This window comes from Passer domesticus, chromosome 10 (assembly GCF_036417665.1).
Source record: "Passer domesticus isolate bPasDom1 chromosome 10, bPasDom1.hap1, whole genome shotgun sequence".
Lineage (NCBI taxonomy): Eukaryota > Metazoa > Chordata > Aves > Passeriformes > Passeridae > Passer > Passer domesticus.
In genome coordinates this window covers 5845243-5855551 of record NC_087483.1, presented here as the reverse complement: position 1 = coordinate 5855551, position 10309 = coordinate 5845243, and the positions used below count along the sequence as shown (strand labels likewise).

Genomic DNA, 10309 nt, shown 5'->3' with positions numbered 1-10309 from the left:
CTCTGTGCCTCTAGGACACAGCCACAGAGGTGCTGCTGTGACACAGCCCCCTCTGGGACATCCCCCAGCCCCTGCCAGTGCTGAGCCCCTGTCAGCTCTGTCTGTGCCCTGCTGGTGTCCCTGAGCTGCCCTGGCAGTGCCCCAGCCCTGCTGGGCTGTGCCCAGGAGCTGCTCCTGGCCAGAGCTGTCTCTCTGCAGCGCTGCCCTTGCCAGGAGCTGCCTCTGGGCCAGGAGCCCGGCCCAGCTCAGCAGCACAGACACAGCACAAGGACTTTAATGACCCTCTGGGGCTTTGGTGCTCTTTGCATCAGACTCAGTCTCTCAGAGTATCCTCAAAGAACTTCTCAAGAACTCCAAATCAGATTCAAATTTCAAACTTTCTTTAACTTCTAATGGGTCCCAAGGAGGGACACAACTCATGTGAATGTGTCCCCAGGTTCCAGGTAGAGCAGAACACTGGAGGCAGTGATGACAGGTGGAAACAAGCAAGGGAAAGGTGTCTCTGGTGCTGAGCAAACCTGGATGTGTTTCAGGAATGCAAAGGGCCAAGGCCTGAGCCCCAGCCCCTGTCAAGGCAGATCCTGTCCCTTCCTCCTTGCTCAGGGCTCTTCCCGGGATGGGCTCTGGCATGTGGGGATGTGCAATGCCAAGGGCAGGACCATGGGGCGGCCCCTGCCAGGCTGCTGAGCAGGGACAAGGAGGCAATGAGGCCCCAGGCCTGCAAGGGTCACTTGTCCTCTCATGGCCTCAGGCCCAGGGCCCAGTATTCGGTGTCTGCACCTTCAGCGAGGGCAGGGGGCCAGCAGGGGCTGTTGTCTGGGTGCTGCCGATAAAGGGCAGGGGGCAGTCGCAGGGCTGGCACCCAGCCCGGGCCCTGGTGGCTCCCCAGGCCACGGTGCCGTGACCGCGGCCCTCCTGTCATGGAGCTCTGAGCCCACAGAGCTGCTGCCACCATGGCGAGGGCGGCCGCGTCTCCTCCCGCGGGGCTGCGCAGTCGCTGCTGCCCCGGCAGCTTTTGGCCCCACAGAAACAGCACCAGAGCCTGCTCAGGAACGTGCTCAAGAACAGCAAGTCTACTTTCAGCACTTCCATTGGCTGCTCCTTTGGGGTGATCGCACCACACTCAGAGACACAGAACACCTTCTCCTTCTCCTTTGAGAATTATGTCTGTCCTCTGCACTTTCACAATGCTCCAGATATTAGCTGCTGGCCTCAGCTAGACATATAAACAATGCTGCATTAAACTTTAAACTCGCCTGGTTTTTTATGCAAGGATGCATGAAAAACACACAGAAAAGTCCAAGGAGACATGCGAGTGGCTCTGTAGAGTCTCTCTGTCCTGTGAAATTCAGTAGCTGTTGGTGCTTTTGTACTGCAGCTAATCCCAGCTATGGAAAAAATCATTCCAGGAAAGAGCAACATCATCTGACAGAGACCAAGTGTTGCAGCAGTGCTCCAGGTGCTGCTGCCAACAGCCCCTGCAGGGAGGGGCACAGCCCCCAGTGCACGTGGGCTTTGGCTCCCTGTGGCACAGAAGCCCCCTGGGGCACAGGTCTCTGGGGCAGGAGAGGGGCAGCAGCGCTGCCAGGGCTCGGGGGGTGGCAGCTCTGCTTGGGCGGGGACTCTGCCACACCTGCTGATGGCAGCGCTGCCCGGGCCCCAGGGCTCAGAGCAGCATTGGTGCCCTGGCCCACACATTCCCTGTGCCTGTCACAGCCGCGGGTTTAGGATGGCCAGCAGCCGGGACGTGTCCCAAGGAGGCCGTGCCAGCTTCTCTGGAAGGCCCCGTGCCCTTGCCAGCGCGGCTGCCTCGGCAGCCCTGGGGGCTCCGCATTCCTCAAACCAATGGAGAAACAACCTTAGGCAGATGAATCAACCTGGGCTGAATTCTGGTGGAAATTCTGATCAAGTAACCACTTGGTGACTTATAGTTCAACAAAATATATCATTTTATGCCCCCCTCCCTCAGCACCACCTTGATCTATCTACATTACAAATATTTCAGACAGGAGTCACCCACTTCCTTCATCTGCAAGTTTCAGTCTCCCATGTCATTGATCAGAGGCTGAAATTCCCAATCTCTTCATTAAAATAACTAAGAGAAATAGAACTTCAGTTTGGGGTTTTTTGTTGGGATTTTCTTATTGAGGGTTTTTTTTTTGTTGTTGTTGGGGTTGGAGTTTTGGCTTTTGTTTGTTTGGGTTTTTTTTTTTGGCTTGGTTTGGGTTTTTTTCCCCATTCTTTTAACTCTGCAGCCTAGTGACATGGATTTCAGGGCCAGGAAAAGAAGGAATCCTCCCTTGTGAGGGTGGGGAGGCCCTGGCACAGGTTGTCCACAGAAGCTCTGGCTGCCCCTGGATTCCTGGAAGTGCCCAAGGCCAGGTTGGAGCAACCTGGGCTAGTGGAAGGTGTCCCTGCCATGGCAGGGGGTGGGATGGGATGGGCTTTAAGGTCTCTTTCATTATGATTGTTATTGTGATTATTTTGGGAGAAATCTGTTCCTTCTATGACCAATGTCACTGTCTGCACTCTAGAGCAAAGGTGATTCATAAAATGCCCTGATACTTCAAGACATTTAACTCAAGATCACACATGGGTATATCTGAGAAAACCCATTTTTGTTCAGATTCCATCTTTTGCACAACAAACAGAGGTAGGAGCATTCAGGCAAGTTCACAAGAGGCCTCTGCTCCCACACTGTGTGCTGAAATGAGCAGGGAAAATGTTATGTTCCTTTGGGGTCTCCTGTTGGGATTTCCCTTCTTGTCCTTAAAGAGAATTCAGGATGGTGAGTGCTCAAATCTTGGCTTGATCTGTGGGATTCTACAAAAATCCTGTTGTTGCTCTGACCCTGATCCCACAAAAATTGAGACTGCTCACCACTTATTTCCACAGAAGGGCAGTTCACAGGGTGTGTGCTTTGGAAAAATCCCATCCTCCATCTCACAGCTGCTAAAGGGTTAGGAAACTCTTGTTCCCTGTTGCAGACCATAAGAGATGAGCTCACAAGAGATGAGATGTCAGAAGAAAAGTCCCACAGAACCTGGGAATGGTGATAAGGAGGAGACTGAGATGATGGAATTAGGTCAGAAACTTCCTATTCCTCATCATTATGTTGAGGGTAATGAAGGTCCAGCTCATACCATGAGGTTTCTGGGGGGTTAAGAGTACAGGATTTTGCAACATGCCACAAAAAAAATTCCCAGTGAGCGAGCCAAGAAGAATCAATCCTTGTGTCACATACTGGATGTACTGGGGCAGGGTGACCAACTCAGCTGGGAGTTGAGTCATCCCAACCTGTTGAATGGGATCCAAAGGTTTCCCCACTTGGGTTGACAGAAATAGACACATTTTTAACAACTCTCTGATTGCAAGGCAAGTTTCCTTCTATTGCAGCTCAGGGCAGGGTCATGTTGCACAACGGAATATAAATCAGTCACAGCTTAGAGCCTGTCAGATAAGGTCATATTTCTCTCCATTTGTGCTTTTTTCCTGCCCACAGGGTGAGTTTGAAAAAAAGAAATTAAGATTTGCTGCATTAGTCAGAGATTTCATTGAGTGTCTGAGAGACCTGCACGATGAGGGATAGGAAATGCAGCTCTCAGAGTAGTGCACACATTGTACATCCAGAGCAGACATGGGCCTTCCATACAAGAAGCAGATTAATTTCTTCCTGAACGTGCTGGGAAATCCCAGTAGCCACCCCAAGAAGGGGAATCCCCACATTGCTGGAGATCATCTACTCCAGCACGTAAGGAATTCCAGAGCCAAGAAATCCTCAGGGAGGTGTGGTTGGCATGGAATTCCTCACTACTGTCAGTCCTTGGAGCTGAAGTGAATGAGCAGAATCCACTCCTGCAATGCTCTCGTGTAACATCATGCATGGAATAACAGTGCTCCGAGACACTGTGCTCCCACCTGGAGCAGATTATACCACCCTGCTGTAGGACACTGTCTCTCCTGGGATTCAGCACTGTTCCCCACACTCAGCCCTGACACTGGGCTCTGCTTGGCCCTCAGTTCTAAATTCAGAGACCAAGGACAGAAAGAAGCATCACACAACCACAATCAAATACTGGTTTGGATGCAGTTTTCCTCAATTATGCCTCTCCTATTCTATAGTCCACAAGGGGTGAGGAATAACACATGGTGAAACGTAAAAGGCAATACACAGTCCAAAGTCAAACACAATACAGAAGTCAGTAAAAATATCATCTTGTTTTACTCCCAAGCTAAAATCTTTTGCCTCCCAGAATATTATCAACCCATGATTACTTTGGAAGCTGTGGCCTGACTCTGAGATCTACCAGACCATCACAGACCTACATAAAGGAAAGGAAACAAAGACCTAAGGAGAAATCCTGAAGGAAGGAGCAGGAGACACCCTCAGGAGGAGGGAGACAGTCAGACCTCTTGGGACACAGCCTGCTCAAGAGAGCTGGAGGCTTTTTGACAAGGGAGCTGTTTGTTTCTTTTGAGGTCATAGCAACAGAACATCACAGACATGGCATGCGAGGAAATCATGAGTTTTCCAAGGAATACCTCCCTCCAAATAATATAATCCATCTCTCATCTTAATGGAAAAAAAAAGTCCCAAACCTATGCAAACCTGCCAGGCCAGAGAGACAACACTATCTTCCTCCAGCACATCCTCTGTTTTTCCAAAGGCATTTCCCAGCTGTAATTCCAAGGCGCTGAGTCCTCTCACGACAAGGGTTGAGCAGCCTATTCTTGAGAAACACAAATCACAGATAAGGAGGTGACCCAGACAGTTCTCAGAAACAGTAAAAACCCAATGTTTGTTTGCTTCCAGCTGCTTCCTGCAGGCCATCCCCATGGCTGCTGCTGGGAACTGACCCAACAGCCTCCAGCTCAAATAAAAGCCATTCTCCCACAGCAGCTCTGCAGGTAGCTCTGGTCACCCTTACCTGTTCCAGTCCAGCAATCCCCCAAGCCTGGACTAGGATGAGGGAATTTCAAGGGAATGGGAACTCTCCTCCAGTCCTTGGCTGGCCTTGGTTTCACAGAATCCCAGAATGGGCCACAGTGGGTCCATGGTCCCTGCTCCAGCAAGGTCATCCCAGAGCACAGGATTGTGGCCAGAAGGCTCTGGAACATCCCCAGTGAAATGTCACCAGCTGTCCTGGTGGGCTGGTGGCAGAAAATGTCCTGACATGAGGAGCAGCACTCCTGAATACCTGCTTGCATTCCTCCTTTCCTTTCCAGCTCCTTTTGGCCTGGCAAACAGGAAGAAGTAAATATTATAGTTATCCCATTCTCTCTTCATGGAATCATTTCAAGTGACTTCTTGAATCACTCCAGGGACTTCTTTTGGAAATAGTCACAGACGGGTAAATCTGATTACAGACAAAGCTGCTGTGACCCTGCTATGTGGCAAAAGTGAAAACCACATTACTCAGCACCTTAATTAACCTGTGGGGAGGTAAACGATAATTAGGATAGATCATTGATAACACATGCTGAATTAGTCTGTCTGCTGGGGTTTAGCAGCAATAGGGACACACAGAAAGAGAATTAGGGAGAATCTTTTTGTCCTGGGACAACACATCCCAAGTGGTGCCTCAGGTTTTATTCTTTATTATTATTTATTATTCCCACTTGGTAATTTGATGCCAAATAAGCCAAGCACCAGGGATGCACTGCAGTGTGGGGCACACAGTTTACTTTGTTTCTTGGCTCCCTGATACTTCAGAAAGCAAAAGGTCATGACACAATGTTGATTCGATGTTTCATATCAAACAGCTACTGCTCTCCAGCTGATTTGTTTGATGCTCATGATGGCTGTGAATCAATCACATATTGAAAAGTGCATACAATTAACATTCACAATTAGGGATATTTACCCAAAGCTATGCAGTCTTAACCAATATTCCACAGGATCAGTTTGATTCTTGCCTCATCTTCCATCCAAATCCAATAAACACATTGTTTAGTGGAGTAAGCCTGGATATTACATTAAAATGAGACTTCAGTAAGTTTTTAGTTGAGGATTTCCATACTGTATCCAGATGCTTCCATGATTTCATAAATATGAAAGAACTCATCTAACCTCATCTCTGAATGGCCTGTTCTTAACAACATTAAAACTATGAAGAAAGCAGCATCTGAATTAAAATCTTGACTGTTCTTGGAATATTAATGAAGGCTTTTAATTTTTTTTTTTAAGTTTCAAAACTTCATATTCTGGGAAAAAAAAAAAAAAAAAACAAAAACAGAATAGACACTTCTTGGTAGTTAAAAAAGTATTTTTCTAACTAAACATACTGATAAGAATGTGTTTAGAAAAGCCAAACATATGCAGAAGGAGTTTTTAATGGCTGCAGTTACTTTGGGAAACTAATTCCTTTGAGTCTATTTGTTTATCAACACAACAATTTGTCACAGACTCTCCATCCTCACTCTCGTACTGCAATGATTTGGAAAAAAAAAACCCTGTGTGCTATCCCTGGTAATGTGTCTTTTACTATTTAGGTACGAGAGGAAAAAAAATGACAACTTGAGTTTGCAAAAATAATTGCTGCAAGCACAAACACTCCAAGAGCAGGTTGAAATGATTGACTACATTGCTATCCAAGATGAAATATTTTGTAAGGGGAAGCCAGGGTTAATTCGTAAAGAACTTCAGAAGTCCAAAATAAAAACTATCTCTGGGTGGGGAAGATCTCAATTAGAAACTCATTTTTTAACTCTTATCTCAGGCTGACTCCAGTCAGATGATCAGATTTATGTCTGATCCTGCCAAAATCTCTTCTCTGCCCTGAGGCATGTGCTTAAATGCCTTGTTAAACTCAAAGGAAAGCTTCCCAATGGGAAGCTGACTCTTCCAGAGCATCCACGTTCACCGTTCACCGTGGCCATGTGGAAGCTCAGCATTAACTTTGGACAACACCTACTGAGTGCAGGCACCTTTTTTTTTTCTTTTTTTTTTGGTTTTTTTTTTGGGGGGGGGGTTGTTTTTTGGTTTCTTTTTTCTTTTTTCTTTTGTTTATCCCACTCTTACTCAGCATTCCCACTGTTTTTCAAGTCCAGAAAGGAGCCTGCTGGATCTCCCTGCAGTGGTACCCAGAGGGTGGTTGGTGCCTGAGTCAGGGCTGGTTTGGTCCCTGTGTGATTGCCCACTGGAATTTGGTGGGAGACTCTTATTTAATGACACCCTTCCCTCCAGAGAAACAGGGAGCTAGAGAATCCCTGAGGAGCACAGATGCATTACGAACTCCTTCCACAATTGCACAAGTGTAGCCAGCAAGGAGACAGACAAATCATCTCCCAAAAATGAAGGATAGATGGAAGCAGGAGGGCTGTAGTGCCCTGATCTCCAGAAAGCAGCTCTGCTAAAAATAGTAAGGGTCTTGCAGGAAACTCAACCAATGCCAAAACTCTGCTTTCCTCCAGCGCTGTCACCAGCTTCTCCCAACCCATTCCAAGCTAAACAGATGAGGATTATTCTCTGTTCATGATCCAGCTTTCCCACATGAAAGAGAAGGATAACTGTCTATAACTTTTTGCTCCACAGGAGCCATGGAAGAGATAGATATTTTGCTCAGAGATGCTCAGACTGACCCTCATCCAAGAGTTACCACAGTCAAAGGAGGATTTTCAGAGGATTTTATGCTTTTAATGTAAAAAACACGGGGAAAAAGAAATTGGCATCAGCAGAGACACATCGATGTAGCTTGATGTCGCAGAAGAGACATCTCCTAGTGATGAAACTTGTTCAATATTCTAAACAAATCAGAAATGTGTTTAGTCTGGAAGTGATTATTTTGCTTATTCGGATGCATTTGATGTTTAACCACACACTGCAAATATGGCTAGGTGGCCCAGGTCCAACACAGGAAGGGAGATCACAGCACCACAACCAAAAGTGCATTACACAGGACTGAATAATACAGATACACCATCATTAGAATCCCACAATTTCAACCATGGAGCCGATGTTTTATGGTGGCTGGGAGAAGCATGATACATGTTCTCCGTTTTCAGATCCTGCAGTGTTTCAGGATACATGGGAAAGCAGATGTTTTTAATAGCCTGAACCCTAAATAAGCTTATTCTTCCAAAGTAACAGTCAGGAGAGAGACACTGCTGCACGAATGGGCAAAATGTTCCATCTGTCCTGGCTGTAGTGGAAAATGTGTATTCTGACCAAAACAGAGATTTTCACATTAAATCTAAATTTTCCCCAAAGTGTTCTTGCCCAGGTTGGACAGAGCTTGGAGCAACCTGCTCTGGTGGAAGGTGCCCCTGCCCATGGCAGGGGGTGGACTGAGATGAGCTTTAAGGCCCCTTCCAATCCAGATGATTCTGGGATTCTGTGATATTGCTGTCCTTACACGGAGTAAATCCACGGATACTGCCTGGCCATGCACCCACTGTGGTGTCACCTGAGGTGGCAGAACCAGGCCCAGATGCAAGGGGAACCCACCCAGACCCTCTGTGCTGCACTGACTTCAAAATGTTTGAGGGACATCAGTCACACCAACAGCTGGGAGAGGCCTGAGCACACCTCAGGCTACCACAGAGGGTGTTCAGAAAGCAGGGGGAGAGAGCAAATCTAGAAGCAAACCAGCAGAGTAGCAGCCCACGAGGAAAGAAACCAGAGAGGACTATCAGGAAGGCTCTCAGAAAGCCCCATTTTACAGGCAGGACCACAAGCACCCGACATAGGAACGCTTTTGAAAGAAATGTGGTGTGGGTTTACACCAGAAACTGTAAAGCACAGCTGCCCTGATCATCTTACACTGTTAAGAGGGAAGGGAGAGATGTTTCTTGGCAATACTGCTCCTTCCCACTGCCCAGAGGATGCAGGCTGCATGGATGATCCTCCCCTCCTACTCAGCCCACAAGGCAGCAATCTCTCCAGTTAAGCCAACAGAGCCTTCCCAAGAGCAAGCAACCAGGAAACCGTTCCCAAATGTTACTCAGGTCATGTCAGCTACTCACAGATCTCTCTGTCCACATCTTGCTCTGTGTCAAACCCCTGGTGCACCTGCCCCCTGCGCCCTGTGCCAGTCAAAAGCTTCATGAAGATCATAATGTCATGTCAAATCCTCATGGCTGCTTCTCGGCAAGGAGGCCAGTGTTAAAGGATTTGGATCTTCTTTATCCCTCTTCAGCTTGGATGCTTGCATTCTTTTCTAAGTAGCTTTGAACCTCCTTTGTTTTCTCTGCAGTCCTTTTTGTGAGCATAACTTGACAGATTAAGTAAGTTTAAACAGCAGATTCTAGTTAAACCTAAAATTGGTTTCTACTCTAAGTTAAATTTCTAACCCCTTGTCTCACTGCCTCCCAGCTCCTCCAGGTGCAGGAGTTGTAACAGCATGGAAAGTTCTCCTTCTGAGGTGAGGCAGCTCCTGAACAGGAGGACTTGATGGAGATCTCAGTTTTGTATTCAGTCACTGATGGCTGCTCACTGGGAACTGTGCTCCTGTGAATGCCAACTCCTCCACACCTGGAGCTGTATTTTCCAGGGATTTGTGGGAGCTGCACCTCTCAGGTGCCACAGGACACTCAGAAGTGCTGAGAGGACTGTGCACTGTCACAGGTTACAGAGATGGCAGGAAGAGAGTGGGGAGCACTAACAGAGAGCAAATCCCGTTTATTCCCTTTCCCAGGTTCCCACTGAGCTGTCCAGTGCCACACATGAGATAGGTGCTTCATTCAGCAGAGCAGCAGCTCAGCTCCTTGATTTCCTTAGGCCAGGGGATTTTAACTGCAGCTGGGTTGCAAAGGCTGAGAGCAAGGGCCACGTGGCCCTCAGGGACAATCCACATCAGATGCAAGCAAGAGAGACACCAGCAAGGCCTCTGCCTCCTAAACCTCAGGAAAGATGCACTTGCATAATGTGAAATCCCTTTAAAGACATTCCCAATTTTCCTTCATAGGGACAGCAAGGAGGGAGGAACTGGCAGAGTCCCCTCTCCCAGCTGCACACAACTAATCCAGCTGAAGTTTTTTTCTGTCCTGATTCACGGAAAGATTTGCCATGGAAGAAGCCAAACCTTTTACTGCTTCCAGCTCCAAAGATGTTTCTTCTGCATCATCCATTTTCTACCAGCTGTCTGAGCTCACAGCCCAAGTCAGACCAGAGCTGCAGGAGCAAGCCTGGTCCATTCCAGAGATGGAGCACAGGCTGCCTCCTCCATCCCAGGCACTGTGGCCTTGCCCTCCCTCTTCCCAAACTGATCAATCCCTGCCTTTCTCTTGTGGGCACCTCCATCCACAAACATCTGCCAAACTGCTCTGAGCTTCCCAGAAAAGCCCTGGTTTCCCTGAAAAGCATGTATCC

The 10309-nt window shown here is 47.8% G+C and overlaps 1 long non-coding RNA gene across 3 annotated transcripts; it reads right to left on the bottom strand.

The window, feature by feature from the left end:
• Positions 1 to 2620: 2620 nt before the first annotated feature.
• Positions 2621 to 5917, bottom strand: LOC135308494 (uncharacterized). Of its 3 annotated transcripts, XR_010368910.1 has the most exons (3): positions 4929 to 5491; positions 4600 to 4730; positions 2621 to 3043 (listed from the first exon to the last, which is right to left on the bottom strand). It is a non-coding gene; the product is annotated as an uncharacterized LOC135308494 (long non-coding RNA). The 3 variants fall into 3 exon arrangements; XR_010368908.1 differs by lacking the exon at positions 2621 to 3043 and having other exon boundaries at positions 4106 to 4730; positions 4929 to 5917; XR_010368909.1 differs by lacking the exon at positions 2621 to 3043 and having other exon boundaries at positions 4106 to 4725; positions 4929 to 5917.
• Positions 5918 to 10309: the final 4392 nt, after the last annotated feature.